General features: G+C 39.9%; 1 pseudogene; it reads right to left on the bottom strand.

The window, feature by feature from the left end:
- Positions 1-1,080: 1,080 nt before the first annotated feature.
- LOC147464409 (uncharacterized) lies at positions 1,081-1,829 on the bottom strand (annotated as a pseudogene).
- Positions 1,830-17,463: the final 15,634 nt, after the last annotated feature.

The raw sequence follows: 17,463 nt of genomic DNA, 5'->3' as shown, positions 1-17,463 counted from the left end.
CAATTCTATTTGAGTAGTGAAAGGACTGAAGGATGCAACATCGCGAGCTCATAAGTCCAATGATTTCCTCCTCGGTTTTGCAAGATCTTAAATATCATAAACATTGTACCATTCTACATTCTCAATGCTAGGTCCAAGCAATGAAACATGCATTAATGCAAGTCAAGTGTTTCCACATTCAAGGACTCCCGAGCATGCGTCTTGATGAGTTTTTGTTTTGAAAAACCTCTTTTGCATGACACAGATGACATAGTACAGACCAATATAACCTACCATAACATTTTCAAACTCACATAAGTCTGCATCCAATACTTATTACAATAAAAAACAAGTTATGCATCTGACATATTCATCCCCTTCCAGCCATAATACAAAGTATTCTTGAATGATAGAAACTCTACTTATAAATGTCAATGTCAACCAAGCTTCTCAAGCCATCTTGATCTTTGTTTTGCAAGGTTAGTAAAGAGGGCTAAAATGTCTCGCTACATTGAAGTAATAAACATATGAAAATCAATCATTACACATTCTATCACTTTCAATACAAACCTCTTTGCAAAATTTATGCAACTTTGAATGTCACCCCGTTCCTCATCTAATAACAACCCATGTACATCATTGCTAGGAATTTTGGCATACAAGAGCTGATGGGAAATATCCTTGTCATCATCACTAACATACACAAAAAACACGGTCCCTTGTAGCATCGATAATTTTCTTCAAGGAGTGAGTTCCTTCTCCAAACTATTGCTCGATAAATTTTTGTTTCAAAAAAGAAACAATTATCTCTATTTTAGCACTTATAGAAGGAATACCTACATTCTCCTTTTGGAATTGGTATTTAATGCATTAAGATCCCTCAACACATTTGCCAGAATGTATATACAAAAGAGGACTTGATAAACGCAAAGTTCTTATACCAACTCTTTGCATTATCTTTCTTAAAGCTGAGAGTTGTAGACATAAGTTTCACAACCTCTCCATTGCATTACCTTTTGTAAGAGACTTGCAAGTGCATCTCTTTCAACAAACTTCGGAAATGCATGTGCCTTACACTAGAATCAAAATCCATGAATAGATTTAGCTAACAATTCTATGAATATAAGGTAAACAAGGAAAGCATTTAAGTGCATCAAGTATAGCAAGAGCCTCTCTGTGTGCGATACAATGAACACTCATGAGATGTGGTATCTCCATTTTCGTTTTTGCAACCAATGCATCTTGGCAACCAAGCATTGAGTTGTCTCCATTTGTTGCTATTCCACCCAAGAGTTTCTTGTTAAGTCCAACTTCTTACTCATTTTCACTATTGCATCAAACTTTGTCTAGGCACACCCATCAAGTATTGTGAGTAGCTTTGAAATGTAATATCAAATGAGGAGTAGCTTGTATCTTTACGTTCCAAAAGAGAGAATAAATGATTATATGTTTCTCTAAAGACCTATTCATAGTCTCATCTACCATCAATGCATAATAGGGACTTTGTAACCACTTATGCTTTTGCAAATCATCATCTAGATACTTTCATATACAAAAGAGACATTCCTTCCCAACAATCATATTAGTTTATGAGGAATAGTCATGCTAAATAGGCATTTCTTCTACATTCAAAGAATAGGCTAAACCACACAACCCTCATAGTTAGGGATAGCCAAGTCCTCTTTTGCATACAAATATGAAAGATTCATGACGATAATGACCCTATGCCTATTTTTGCTAATGGCTTCCTTTTCATGAGTCTTGATTCATTTTCCACCATTTCTATAGTGCTTTGTTGCAACCCAAACATGATCCTTGGACTTACGATGTTTTCTTATGGAACTCTTCATGATTGTTTTACAACCATTTCCTTTGCATATTTATTGATTCTTAACCAAAATTCCCTGTGGTTACCTTTAAGCCTCCATTAATGCAACCACTTTGTAATTGTAAAGACACCATTTTGTGACCCATTAGCTAATTTCCTTATAGCTTCAACCTCTTCTATATTCTGGAAAAAACGATATATGTCAACCTTAAGAGTATCCTCTATCTCCACAATGTCTTTCATCTCACTATTTGAGCCATAGGTATCTTCCAAAAAATCTCTCATGGATTGCTTTGAAGTTTTGTTATCTACTACTGTGTGAGCTTTGTCATCTAATTTCCAGGCCTAAGGTAGGACTGGGATGGGCACAACCGTACTCTATGCATGCATGGTCAAGGGGCCTCTTAAAATAGGGACTAGGGGTCTATTTAGGGCAAGGATGGGTGGAGATGAGCATGTCATAGAACCTCCATTCTTGGATTGTTATCAAAGCTCAGGGGAGAACGATGAGGGAGGGGGGGGGCAAGAAAGCATGAAAGATCATGGATTTGCATGGGAATTGCATGGTCTTTCTCTTCATTGATCCCTCTCAATGAGCTCTCAAAATGTATCCATGGTGGACTCCCTTGAAATAGGGGAGGCCATGAGAATAGTTGCTTGCACGCAAGGGTGTGGTGGAGTTGACCTCCATGAAATCACAAGGAAGTGCGCTAGGCATGGTTGTAGGGCTAAGGGTGGAAAAATTTGTTGTTGTAATGTGTGGAGAAGAGGGTCGTGGAGAGCACTGCGAACCTGTTTTCCCTGCATCCTACTTTGTTGTTCACCATAGCTATTGTTTGAATTTTTTTCTCCATTACAATTCATTTGGGCACATTGACCTTGAATTCTTAAACCTCTATCAGTGCACCTCTCAAGGAGGGTAGAGCTTCTAACAAATTGAAGCTTGTAAAAAGCTTTCATAGCATCAAGGCTTCAAAACTCAAAAAAAATTAAGCTCTCTACAAGGAAATATTTCCTATAGAATCCACCACAGGGTGAGGCAAGGTACAACGCTCAAAGCAATGGGAATGGAATACACAAATCCATTCCATCAAAGCAAATAGGATGGCTAAAGAAGGGGGTAAATTACTCCCCATTCAAGGGAGTAGTACCAAGGTCTTATCATTGCCAATAAGTACATTCAAATTAGACTTTTAACTTATCAAAGCGCACAGGAAGGATGGCTGAAGAAGGGGTGAATTATTCCCCATGCAAGGGAATAGTACCAAGGGCTTATCATTTCTGTTAGGTTCATTCAAATGAGAGTTTTAACTTTTTCACTTTATTAATTTTAGCAAAACTCTCCATAGTTGAAACATCACAAGGCTACGATGATGCAAAGGCAAGTCTAGCTGCTAGCCTTGGTGAGGGTTGCTAGACGTTGGTATGGATAGCTCTTTGTTGTTCAAGAAGCTGGAAAGGGGGTGTCTCTATCTTCGATTTTTGAGTTTGATTTTTTTCCTAGGGCATGGTTCCTAGGAAAATTCTTTCTAAGCTTAATTTGATCAAGGAGGTTTTCCATGGTGAAGCATGGCTTCTATACATGTGAGGCATCATACATCGTCAAATCACACCACATGTGTAGAAGCACGACTTCTACACATGTGAGGCATCATTTTTTACCCTGAAATCTACCTGTTAGCAAGAGAACCTATTAGCTATGAGTACATAGGCTCCATCATGTCTTAGCCTTTTAATGTGCTTATGTGAAGAAAGGCTTTGCTTTTAGGAATACTTCACAAAAGCTTTCAAAGTTGATAATATGCTATTAGCATGTGTAATTGGGAAGGCTTTGGAATATGTTTGAATGAAATTTCATTGTGTGTTAGTACCAGACCAAGAGGGCATGCATACATGGCTATGAGCCATGTTTAAGCACGAACAACAAAAGATGCATGAAATTAGACAATTGGTTATAGAGGGGACAACAAGGTTAGACAATTTCAAGTTTTTCTTGTTTTTTGTGTTTTAACATTTAATTTGGAAAAGCTTTTCTCTTGTGCAAAGAAAGTGCTATGAAAGACTTAATAAGAACTAAGACTTCTCACTTGTGCCAAGGTAGTGCCCATTGACTTTGGATCATAATCATTGGCATGGCACACAGGTTTAAGGAATTGGCAAGAATAGGATATAAGCTCACAGTTTACGTTTGGATATGTTGAATTGTGATGTATCCATGCCAATATAGATTGTGCAAGGCACGTATGGTATTGGCTCAAACTATTGAGACCGTCATTGTAGCCACGGGCTTATCTTTTTTATTTACATGCATGGCATGCTAGTAATGTGGCAATACTTTATGCTTTAGCTATAACATTAGCTACTACTCTGTCAAGGACAAGGTAAGATCTTGTTTGTTTCCAATGTTTTTCCTTGATGTTTCTTGTGTTGAAGATATTGTAGAGGTTAACCATAGTTGTAACCTTCTACTCATCAGTAACAATTGATGCTAGTATATTTGCTTGCACTCATTGAATATGATGGCAATGGAAGGCACTTCATATCACTGGTTATATGCACAAGGTGCAAACATGACAGATGATGATTTTCGTCGATAGCAGTAGGCATGGCCTTACTATCAAGAAACTAAATAGTGGAATGACATGAATCTGCTAATAAAGCATGTAATCTCTTATTTTAAACACTAAAGAAAATCTAATATGACTACCTTCTTTTGGGTGTTTGGAATATCTCTTCTTTTCATGGGTAGATATGATTATTTCAAGATCAAGTTATGAATAAGATTGCAAACTAAGAGGATCGTCTAATTAATTTAAAGCACTATTGTGTCTAGAGGAGTGGTATTTTTAGGGAGCATTGATTGTGTCTATAGAGGTATTCTTGGATGTTCCAGTACCTTCGAAAAAGCTAAAACTTGGTCATTGATTTGGACACCTCTTATTTGTTGTGACTCATTTAAAATACTCAAGTGAGTTATAAATAGAGACTACACACTCTTTATGCCTTGCAAGCCAAAATTATCAAGCACATAAGTGTATATATGTTACATCCTTATGAGATACTCTCAATTCTCTCCTCTACTTTGATACACATGTACAATGCATGCAAAGTCCCATTTGTGTGTGTGTGTGTGTGTGTGTGTGTGTGTGTTCTCTTCAAAATCTTACAATCTATAGGGATGGACAACCTTGCAATCAAGAGCCTATACAAACAATGTCCCTCATGTTAAACTTTAATGAAGGTCTTTCCTAGTCATGTTATTAATGTCTCCATAAAAAACCAACAAAATATCTCTAAAGCCTACAAGTAAATGGTCTAGAAGAAAAAGGTAATTTCAAGCTTCAAGAACATCCAAAAAATGTGCTTCTTTAAATCACCACACTCATCTATCGATCTTATTTCTTAAAACAAGGCCACCTAAAAGAAGAATTTCCCATCTCAGTTGGCAATGGAAATTGCGCATGAGCATCTTTATCATCATTCATACTTGAGCATGCCTTATTCAGTAAAATATCTCTAAAATAAATGGCCTATCAAAAGGTAATTTCAACCTTCAACAACATCCAAAAAATGTGCTTCTTTAAATCATCACACCCATCTATCAATCACATTGCCTCAAGAAAGAATTTTCCACTCAGTTGGAAATGGAAATTACACATGAGCATCTTTATCACCGTTCATGCAATCATGCCTAATTCAGTAAAATATGCCTAAAGACAAGTAAAGAGACTAGCAAAAGTAAAATTCAAGCTCCAATAACATCCAAAAAATGTGCTTCTTTTAATCACCTCCCCCATCTATCAATCTTATTGCTTGAAAGAAGAATTTCCCACCTTAGTTGGCAATGGAAATTGTACATGATCATCTTTATCACCATGCCTTATTTTAAATCACGACAAAAAAATTGAACAACATTATACTAACAATTTTTGCAAATTTAAATTTAGAATGTTGAGATGCACAACCTTTTGTTCATCCAAGCTAGCCAATAAACGACCCATTAGACCATCTAAGACAATCCACTCACAATAGTTGGTCAATAAAATGTCACATTGCAACGTACAACAATACAAGATGTCGTGGATAATGGGTTCACGAGGTGAGTTGATGGGCTGCTTGTTGTGGGAATAATAAGAGAGTAGATGCACAACACTAAGCAATACAATGTGAATAGCACTTATCTTACTCATAGTAGACACCCTGAAAGCCACAAGCTGTCAATGGTTAACCAGAGTGGGACTTAATTACAATTGACTATTAATGGCATTGTTAGAGAATTTATCAAGGTTATGAGAGCTTAATCCTCTCAAAAACCCTACCCCAATGAGTAAAAAATAACCTTGGTTACATCATGAAAGCTTGTTCTCCCTAGTATGCTAGCTATTAGATCTTACAACAACTGGTGCCCTTTTCTTTGCTCAAGAGGAAGAGAGTGAAATTCAAACCAAGAATTTTCTCCTGCTTTGCATCTTCCACTTTGCATCCTTTGTTTGGTATCTCCTCATACAATGCAAGTCCTTGAAGCTCCCGTGATATATATATATATATATATATATATATATATATATATATATATATAGAGAGAGAGAGAGAGAGAGAGAGAGAGAGAGAGAGAGAGATTTTATTATCATCCTCACAGGTTAAATATGACCTATGGGACCAAAGTTACATGTGATGTAGTATGTGTATGGCTGATGAGTGACTCTCGATGCTCCAAAATTGTGGTGATGAGAATCGCAATGGAGAGCCCACACTTTGGCTGGGAGAGGAAAGTGTGTAGGTCTAAGTTATGGCTGAAAATGTGAGAGAAGCAAGTTCAAATGTGACAAAAATTTGAGCACTCTAGTAGTGTGTGGTACTCAAACTCTCAAACTTGTAGTGAGCATAATGTGCACAGGCGATTTAACTCTTCTCCATTGCCCCAATGCCCTATCTCGCATCGAAGGAAATGGGAGCTAAGCCAAATGGCTGCGATAGTGCGTATCGCTGACAAGGGGATAGACTCAAGCATGTAAGTGTGAGTACGGTTTCCTCTTTCAACGAAGAACATGGTTTTGTAGTTGGGGGAAATATGGGTGGTGTAATGTATGAAGCGTGACCCACCAGATTTCGCCCAAGCCGTAATACATTGGCGTTGTAGAAAAGCTTCATTCACTTGGGAGTCAATTGAAGCATCATGTAGCAAGTGTAATGCATCCCGTCTTCCAAACCACTTATTTATGTCTTGCATCTATCCCGTGCTCAAGATCTTGATTTTATGCGTCTTTTGAAATTTTTTGCTTGCTTCCCATGCTATTCAAGGAAGTCGATGTGAGGGGTTTTGACGCATCTTTATCATGTACTCCACAACCCTTTCCATGCCCATAACCACAATTGGAAGACATCCCGACTCAAGAAGTAGGATCAGATATGGTGTTTGTGTCTTCACTTGGAGAAAATTTGTAAGAAAACACTTTTGGACATTCTCAAACTCTTTCCAAGTAGACTTTGAGATGCTCCCGTCCCACACTTCAACTACATAAAGAAGAACCAGTGTCACCAATGCATCAAAAAGATACTTCTTGAGAACCCAACACTTGATGTTTCCCGCATTACACATGCTCTCAAACGCATAATATACTCTCTTTCCCGCTTCCAAACGATGCATAGCACATTCATGCCACTTGTGATTGTACGGAACCTCAAGGCCAAGGTACTTAAAGCTCTCAACAACTTCAAGTGTCTCATTGTTTTATTGCTATACACAATGCATGGCTTTCCTTATGGTTGGTTTTCACAAGCATAACCTTTGTTTTGGATTCATTCACAATCAGTCCACTATGCAAGCAAAAGTTCTCAAGGACAACCATAAGATTTTGTGCATCTTCTTAAGTGTGTGCTAGAAGCACTACATCATTCGCATACAACAAAAGCATGATTATCGTATTGCAAATAGTGACCTCTTCAATACCTTCGTCTTTCATAAATTCAAGTACCATTTGTTCCAATTGATCGATGCATAGACCAAAGAGATTTGGTGACAACGGACATCCTTGTTTAACCCCAATAGTGCTTATAAAAAATTTTGAAATTTCTTTTCCCATGCGCAATTGACAAATCACCTTCTCATAGATTCGAGAAACCGCAAGCATAAACTCACTTGGCACTTGGAGTTCTTCCATTCTTCTCCACAAATTGCTACGTGGAATCGTATCAAAGGCTTTATTAAAGTCCACAAAACAACAATACAATCGTTTTCCTTTCAACCAACTTTCCTCCATGAGAACACGAAGAGTGACAAGATGATCAATGGTGCTATGACATCAACACAATCCCGCTTGTCCCTTTGCACGCTTCAGCCCAATCACTCAATTTTATCTCCATTATGCACCCAAACAACTTTTCCATAAGAGACCCAATCATTATAATCCGGTAGTTGTTTACATTCTTTACATACCCTCCTTTATGCAAAGGCTTAACCCAATTAACACTCCACTCATAAGGCATACCATGTTGAAGTGCAAGGTTGAACATACCACACATCTACTCATGGGTAAAATCTCCCGTCGATTTGATCATCTCCGGCTTGATACCTTGAAGATCTCCCGCTTTGTCAGTGGCCAACGTTTCGAGACCACCGCATACATCCTCAATAGTAAAAAACGTGGGCGATCTATCTTTGTTGATACCATGAAGATGATTTATAGCAAAGCATTCTTCGGTACAAGAACAAATAACTTTTTTGAAAGCTTCCCATTTAGTTTTCAGTGGTGCATCATATTGAAGCTTCTTCATACATAATTTTTGCTCAACCATTTCAATGTATATTGTTGCCCGTTTGAAATTCATCCGTAGTGATTATTTCTCTTTCCTTTGGCTGAGATTATCATGCTTATTTGCTTCTCCACATGAAAGGTCAATACATAAGGTGCAATGGTCAGATTTTGGGGTTCATTGGCCAAACATAAAACTCTTTATGTGATACATGATGGCTTCGGAGAGTAGCATATAGTCAATCACATTGTCCCCATTATGTCTTTTACATGTAAATCCATTCGTTCCACTCTCCACAAAGATACACCATTGGCAATGAGCATACCCGTGCTATTACACATGTGTAAAAGCTAATTTTCCATAGTGATCCAGCTCTTTCTCATCCATTGAAGAACAATCATACAAGTGAACTTCCTCCAACTCCCTTGAAATGTATGGCATATAAAATTGTTGAGGATCATGTTGCAATGTTTTTGTGCGAGCATTCATATCCCAAAATACAATAACATCACCTTTACCTTTGAAATAAGCAATGTCCTCTTCTAAATAAAAAAATGGTTGATCTCTATCCATGCAAGCATCAAAGGGAGAATCATGATGAGGAATGTAGCAACCGGTGGTACAGCCAACTGCTGTTGATGGTAGAAGATGGCCCATGCAGTGATATATATGCAAGTTGGTGCATGGTATGGTGGTAGTGCGGCTATGAAGTGTGGATGCAGCGAGGTGGATGTGGAAATGTATGTTTGATGTGGATTTTTAGGCCGATGGTATGCTGCCAGTTCTAAATTGGATGGTGGAATCATGTGTCCAAAGTGATGGTTTTGTGTGCTGAAATGTGATGCTTGATGTGCTCTAGAAGCTGGTCCAGACGGCTCGTCAAACAGAGCCCGGATGTGCGAGATATGGCAAGTTGAAGTGGGATACGTTTGCAGATCCTCGTCGAATTGGGCCGGCACAGGTGGTTGGTCAAGGCGAGTGTGAAATGATACACTGGAAGTGCTTGAGTTTTGGAGCACGCCGGTCTTTTCGGATTGAGAATCGGGCTTCTGGATGGAAAGTTATGGACAATCAAGTTTTGACAGGGGCCAGTTTCGAGGCGGTTGGGCCGCATTGGGAAACACTCCATTTGGTGTTTTCTCAAGCTTGCCAATTGTCTGGTGGGTAGTATGCAGCATGTGATGCTAGTCGGAGTCGACGGCACCTGAATCGGAGTCAGGGGCATCAAGATGCACAAACAATCACGACAGAAGGGGCAAACTTGATTTTTTTTCCACTTCTGCGACTTGTCGTTTAGGGGTGTGAAGGGGTCGGAATGTGACAAAGCTTTCCAGGTTTGAAGCTGGCAGGAGGTGGCTTGGCGAGAGGGGTGTTTGGTGAACCCGAGCATATGGAGCGTCGAGAGCATACGAATCAAATGCTTATATCCTCTTTCTTATAAATGGAAAAAGAAGGTGGGTTGGAGGGGTTGAAAAAAAAGTTAATTTCAATATGGCCTAGTGAGGAAGGTTGAGAGAAAAAAGAAAAAGGCTTAGATGAAGAGGAGAAAGGCAATAGCGCCTCGGGCTATTGCTCAAAGGGTCCTTTTTTTAGAAAGTAGGAAAGAAACTAGTTTGCCTTTATTGCTTCACTATGTATATGGTAAGAAGTAAAAAAGTGATAGTGGTGTGGATTTTACCGCATGGCATAGCTTTTGATGAAGGCTCCACATCATGTTTCCTCAAAGATTTTGCCAAAAGCTCTATGACCTCGCATCATAAATGAGATTTTGCATTAAAAGATGTATGGATATAAAAATTTCCACATTATAATAAAAACGGAGCAAAATGCATTTTGTGCATTTGCGATGCTTGTGCCAAAGAAAAAACCATACGTACGTATGGTGTGGAGCTGGCACCGTTCTCCACATTTATAAAGAAACCGTAAGGAATGTGCCCTTCCCTCGCCACTTGTATCCCCTCTAGTGTTGAAAGGGGACTTATGCTTCTCCTTCGGTGTTGGAGGGACTTTTTATTGTAATTGTACAAGAAAGAACTCATTACCGATGTTTTATAAAGACATGTATCATTCCACATTGCCATGTCTTGGTGTATTTTCCGTGTGTCCCTTTGTTGGGCATAACAAGACCTTGTCACCTTCATATGGAATCTTTTCAATAAAAATGATATAAATTCATTGCTTTATTGTATACATGATGTAATCAAAGAACTTTTGAGATCACATAGAGAAAATCAAAACACAAAATATAAGTGTACCTTTGCTATTGGTCATCTGGATGAAGCACAATGTTGGATGGATCGGCTTCCAGACCTCCCTTGCATTGTTGCATCAGCTTCCCATCATTATGTGTTCCTCGACTTTTGCCAACATGTTGACTGTCATATTCACTTTTTCTATCATGCATACCATAACCTACATTACTTTTGATGTCGGTGGTCTTAGGGTAGGTTTAATCTTCCGGATGGTCCGTATGTAAGCTCACACATATACACATACACAAACTTGCAGTCTTTGGGGCGACCTGTCTGGTTGCCCTTGTGGAGCAAATCCTGCAACAATCAGGAGAGAGGCCATTGTTTCGCATATACCGAAAACTGTCCCTATGGGGAAAATCTTGCAATCGGTGCATTCTAGCTCCGGACGGGAAGCTTTTCGAGAAGTTTTGGTGCTCTCTAAACTACACCACATGCTTTCAAGATGCACGCTTATGTGATTGCATCAGGAGAGAGGCCCTCAATTTGCATCGGCTAAAACCAACCTAAAGATTTATGCCCTACTCCTCTTGTGCATATCCCGCAATCGATACACTCCAAGAGATGATGTTCCGGACAGGAAGCTCCTCAAGCACTTTCTATTCTTTTTGAAGTGCACCACATTTGGCATACATATCAACCAAGGCATTTCCAAGCATGACATCTTTTGCAACAACCCTAGGACTAACAATATTAGAAGTGAATTGTTAAAGTGCACCACATTTAGCAAACATGTCAACCTAGGCATTCCCGAGAATGACATCTTTTTCAACATTCCCCGACTAACAATATTAGTGTGAATTTTTATGCACATATTAGCATCTTGTGTAGAGCCACATGCCTTCAAGATGCATGCGCATGTGAGTGCATCAAGAGAGAGGCCATCGCTTTGCATCCGCTAAAAACAGCCTAGAGATTTTGGTCCTGTTCATGTTGCGCATATCTCGTAATCAATGCACTCCAGGAGAACAAATTCCAGACAAAAATGTCCTCAAGCACTTTCTGTGCTCCCTAAAGTACACCAGATTTGGCCTACATATCGACCAAGGCATTGCGAAGCACGATAGTTTTTTGCAACAACTTGAGGCTAACCATATCAGAGTGAATTTTGAAGTCCATATCAGCATCCTACATAGAGCCACATGCCTTCAAGATGCACGCGTAGGTGATTTCATCTGGACAAAGGCTCTCACTGTGCATCCATTGAAAATAGCATAGAGCTTTCTGGCCCTGCTCTTGTTGTGCATATCCCGCAATCAGTGCTTGGCATACATATCAACCAAGGCAGTGTAAAGTACGACATCTTTTTTCAATAGCCTTTAACTAAGAATACAAATGTGAATTTCTGTGTCCACATCAACATCTTGCGTAGATCCACATGCTTTCAAGATGCATACGTAGCTGCTTGCATCTGGAGAGAGGCCCTTGCTTCGCATCTGCTGAAAATAGACTTGAGATTTTTGGCCCTACCCTGTGTGGAAAATCCTCCAATCAGTGCATTCGAAGAGTCCAAACTCCAGACAAAAAGCTCCTCGAGCACTTTTTGTGCTCTCTTAAGCACATCCCATTTAGCAAACACATCAACCAAGGCATTGTGCACGATACTTTTTCAATAGCCTTTGACTAACAATATGAGCAAGAATTTTTATGCCCATATCAGTATCTTGCATAGAGCCACGTGCCTTCTAGATGCACGCGAATATGATTGCACCTGGAGAGAAGTCCTCTCTTTGCATCAGCCCCACTGGAATCAGCCTAGAGCTCACTGGCCCTGCTTCTGTTGTGCATATCCTGCAATCAATGCACTCCAAGAGACGACATTTTGGACAGAAGGGCATCAAGAGCTTTGTGTGCTTTACAAATGCACCACATTTGGCATACATATCGACCAAGGCATTGCCAAGCACAAAAATCTTTTGCAACAACCCCTCACTAATAATATCAGAGTAGATTTTTAAGCCCATGTCAACATCTTGCGTAGAGTCGCATGCCTTCAAGATGCATGCGTAGGTGATTGTACGCGTAGGCGATTCTAGTGGTCGCCGTTTTGTATCGGTCGTTGGAACCAGCCTGGAGTTCTCTGACCCTGCTTCTATTGTGCATATCCCACAATCAATGCACTCCAAGAGACAAAATTCTGGATAGAAGGTCCTCAAGAGCTTTGTGTGCTTTACAAAACGCACCACATTTGGCATGCATATCGACCAAGGCATTGCCAAGCAAAACAATCTTTTGCAACAGCCCCCCACTAATAAAATCAGAGTAGATTTTAAAGCCCATATCAACATTTTGCGTAGAGTCTCATGCCTTCAAGATGCATGCGTAGGTGATTGCATATGGACAGAGGCCCTCGCCTCGCATTAGCATCTTGTGTAGAGCCACATTAATTCATACGTCGGTGATTGCATTTGGAAAGAGGCCCTCGCTTCGCATCTGCTGAAAATAGATTGGCATATTTCTTTTCAGCAGCCTTAGACTAACAATATCACTGTGAATTTTTGTGTCTATAACAACATCTTGCATAGAGCCACAATGCGCATGGCTTTAAGATGCACGCGTAGGTGATTGCGTTTGGAGATAGGCCCTTGCTACCCACAAGTTGAAAACATCCCACAGCTTCCTAGCCCTGTCTAGGCATATCCTGTAATCAGTGCATTCCACAAGATGAAATCTTGCACAGTAACCTTGTCAAAGACCTGATAGGTGCACTGCACTTGACATACTTACTGACAAACATTTTCCTCAAGTATGCATTTTTTTCAAGTAATCCACTATCTTAAATATCATCATGAACGCTATTGCCTTGGTACAAAACCTTCTCCTTAGCACAGTTTTTAAGTGAGCTAACAAAAGAAAGACTCGTTCTCTTGCTCTCCATTTTTGCTTGTCTAGCCTTTATTGCTGCTGGCTTGGGGGTGCTGCGAGAGAAAATGGATGTGTGTGGAGCAAGGCATTTCCAAGCACAACAATTTTTGCAAGAACCCTTTGCTAACAATATCAGATCAAATATTTAAACCCCCATATCAACATCTTGGGTAGAGCAACATGCTTCCATGCATAGGTGATTGCATCTCTACTGAGCATATCCTGCAATCAGTGCGTTCCACAAGACTACGTCCCATACAGTAAGCTCATCAAAGACTTGTTGTGCACTAACAACACTTGACATACATACTGAACAACATTTTTCCAAGTATCCATTCTTTTCAAGCTACCCACTATATCGCGAATATCAGCATGAATCCTAGTGCCTTGATACAGAAGGTTGTTGATCCTGCGCCGGATCAGTACTTGTACTTACGTTTAATCAATCAACTCTTAGTTAGTCGGATCTTAGTAGGAGTTTTGATAAGTCGGATTTTGGTCAATCGGATGTAACAATTATAACTGTCAGAAGTTCCTATTTAAAGGTCATGCTGGTTCACACAAGTATGTAATTTTGGGCTGAAATGGAAGTTATATATCTTTGGACCAAGATGAATCAAACTGTATAGTCTCTTGCCTTTATGATTCATGTTTTGTTCTTTGGTCTGCTGTGTCAGAATTTGGTGAATGGTGAAATGCTGATGAGTTGGATATGTTTGCCTTTGTTTGACTCTGTCTTTAGTGTGTGTGAAATGTTGTCAACACCTAAGTTCTGTGTGTGTTGAAGAACCCCAACACTTTGGCGATCCTGCTGTTGTGAATCTGTGGAGAATCATTATGTCACAACAAGAGAGGAGAGTAGGCAAAGTTTATTAAACGAGGGCACGGGCACGAGCAGGAAACCTTGATATTGATCCTTTTCATTATGATGATGCCTTTGATGGAGAGGAGGAGTTCGGTGACAGTGAACATGAGTTATTGAACCAAGGGGCTGAGGGTTCTGTGAGAGCATATGGGAGGCATGTGAGGCAATTTTTTGGAGCACTTGCCTTGACAGGAAGACCTGCAGGGACAAGAAGAAGGCTTCAGTTTGACCCACTACAGGGGCTACCAGGCAAAGACCTAGGAGACCACCTAGAAATCCTCCCATGGCCCATCCAAACCCTACGGTGAAAGCAACCAAATTTAGAGGAAAGTTGAAAGAAGATGCAGACTGTCATGGTGCCTAGTTTGAAACAAAGTGGCAGGCTAGTGGTTATCAGGCTTTGCATAATGACCAAACAAAGATGGAGCAATTTGCAGCTACATTAGAAGGCAAAGACATGAGTTGGTTTAGCCAATATGGTATAGCCCATTTTGCTACCTTTAATGCTTTGAAATCAGCCTTTTTACAGAGATTCAAAAAGGAGAAGACTCGTACAGACATTTTGAAGAAACTCAGGGTGGTCAGACAAAAGGATATGGTGGTTGAAGATTTTGCTCAAAAGTTCAGAGTTTTGGTTGAGAGACTTCAAGGCAATGAGAGGCCCACTGATGAGATGTTGGCAGGATATTTTTTGACAGGTTTGAGGAAAGAATATTTAAAGAATGATGTGGCAAGTGTAGATATAGGTCTAGGTTTTGTTGCACTGGTTGATGCAGCAGTCAGAGTGGAAAAAAGACTTGGCAGACCCAAAATGAAGAGCAGGTCCAAAGAAGATGATGATTCTGATGATCAATCAGACTCCACTGATGCCCATGAAACTAATGAAGATGTTGATTCAGATGATGATACTGAGTCAAGTGATGTTGAAGAAAAGTTAAACAGGAAGAAGAAAAGAACAAAGATGAAGTCCAAGAAGGATAAAGCAACTCACGAAGGGGAATTGGTGAGTAAATTAAAGAGCATTGGTTATTCAGTGTTGGCACCCAAAGCTAAGTTGTATTGTGAAATATGTGACAAAGAAGGACATGTAACCTCTAGGTGTTGGTTTAACCCCAGGAATAGGGAGCAGCCAAATGCAGGAAGAGGGAGAGGTGAAGCTGCAGCAAATCAGGTAGCTCCATTTAGAGAAAGACAACCATTTAATAGACCACCTAGACCTCCAAGACCTCCTTGGAGAGATCAAAACAATAATCAGAGAAGAGGAGACAGAGTGATTCCTTGTTTCTATTGTGGATCACCAGACCATTAGGTTGGTCTCAATTGTGAATTATGGATTAGACACAGGGGAGAAAGAGGGATGCCCATTGTGAGGCCTGGTCAGGCAGACCAACAGGGAGTGCAGCAACAACCACAGCATAATCAACCAGCTCAGGCCAATGTTATTTTGGTGGACATTCAGGAGCAACAAGAACCAGAGCCAGTCATAGTACATCAGACTGAGCATAAGGAACATGAAGAAGGATGGTATTGTGATTGTTACCAATGTGGTCAGGTGGAAGAAGCTGAAGCATTGGCAGTCACAAGAGCAAAAGCTAAGGGACCAATTAATTGGAGAGAGAAAAAAGATGTGAGGGATAAGGTTCATGAAAAAGTGCAGAAGGAGCAGGTTCAGTATGCAGAGGAGAAGAATGAAGAGTTCGAGGTATCCAAGAAGCAGCATAAGCTTGACAAGCCAAGTTTGATGCCAACAAAAGAAGACAAAGATTGTTTTGAGGTACTTGTGAACTCTCCCTTGCAATTGTCATTGGATCAATAATTATGTATAGTTCCAGCCTTTAAGGAGACATTGTTGAAGAAGCTTCAGGGTCAGCAAGACCAAGTGTTGGCAAACTAGTATCTTGAAGTAATGTTGCAGTAGATGTGGATTTTGTAGTACCTGTTGTGGCAGTAATGTTTCAAGGCATGCTATTCAAAGAGGTGCTTTTGGATGGAGGATCAGGGGTGAATATACTTCTTGAGGAGGTTTATAGAAGATCGAAGTTAGGAGGAACATTAGCTCCAACACCATTTCAAGTGAAGATGGCACACCAGAGGAGAGTCCAGCCTTTAGGCATTCTCAAGCAGCAAGCAATTGAAATTGCAGGTATGGTTTTCTTTGTGAACTTTGTGGTACTTAGAATGAAGGATTCAGATTCTTCCTACAAGATGCTGTTGGGAAGACCCTGGTTTAGACAAGCTAGAGTTAAGCAGGATTGGGGAGAAAATGTTGTCATGATGAAAAAAGGGAAGCAGTCAGTAACCATATCAATGCAGGGAAGAAAAAAAATCCCTCCAAAGACTAAACCATTATGTGCTCAGACCATAAACTTGGCAGATGCAGTGGAAGATGATGAAGATGAGGAATTTTTGAGAGCTAATCCCACTATTGTGCCTCTCTTTGAGGTTGATGTAGAAGGGATAATATAGAACGATGAAGATCAGAGTGAGGATGAAGTAGAAATAGTTCCAGGCCAGGAGATTGCTGGATCTGAAGTGTTGCAGATGATGGATCGGAATTTAGAGGTGCCTCAAAAAGAGCAGATTGATCAAGAGGAGAAGGAAGCAAGAGTAATGGAAGAAAAGATCTATGATAAAAGGTTTGGTACCTCCACTAGGGTAAAAGAGGATGAATTCAAAGATTTTAATTTGGGAACTGAAGAAGATCCCAGGATGGTTAGAATCAGCATCCATGCTGAAGGTGAATTTTTGAAAGGTTTGATTCAGCTATTGCAGGAGTATAAAGATGTATTTGCTTGGGATTATTCACAGGTAAAGGGAATTTATCCTAAACTACATCAACATCACATTAATCTTAGAGAGGATGCTAAACCAATCATACAACAGAGATACAGAATGAAGCCCAATTTTGCAAAGCAGGTAAA

The sequence above is a fragment of the Adiantum capillus-veneris genome, chromosome 1 (genome assembly GCF_014529385.1).
Source record: "Adiantum capillus-veneris isolate H3 chromosome 1, ASM1452938v2, whole genome shotgun sequence".
Lineage (NCBI taxonomy): Eukaryota > Viridiplantae > Streptophyta > Polypodiopsida > Polypodiales > Pteridaceae > Adiantum > Adiantum capillus-veneris.
Note: the sequence above shows the minus strand (reverse complement) of the source record. Positions and strands in the feature narration are given on the sequence as shown.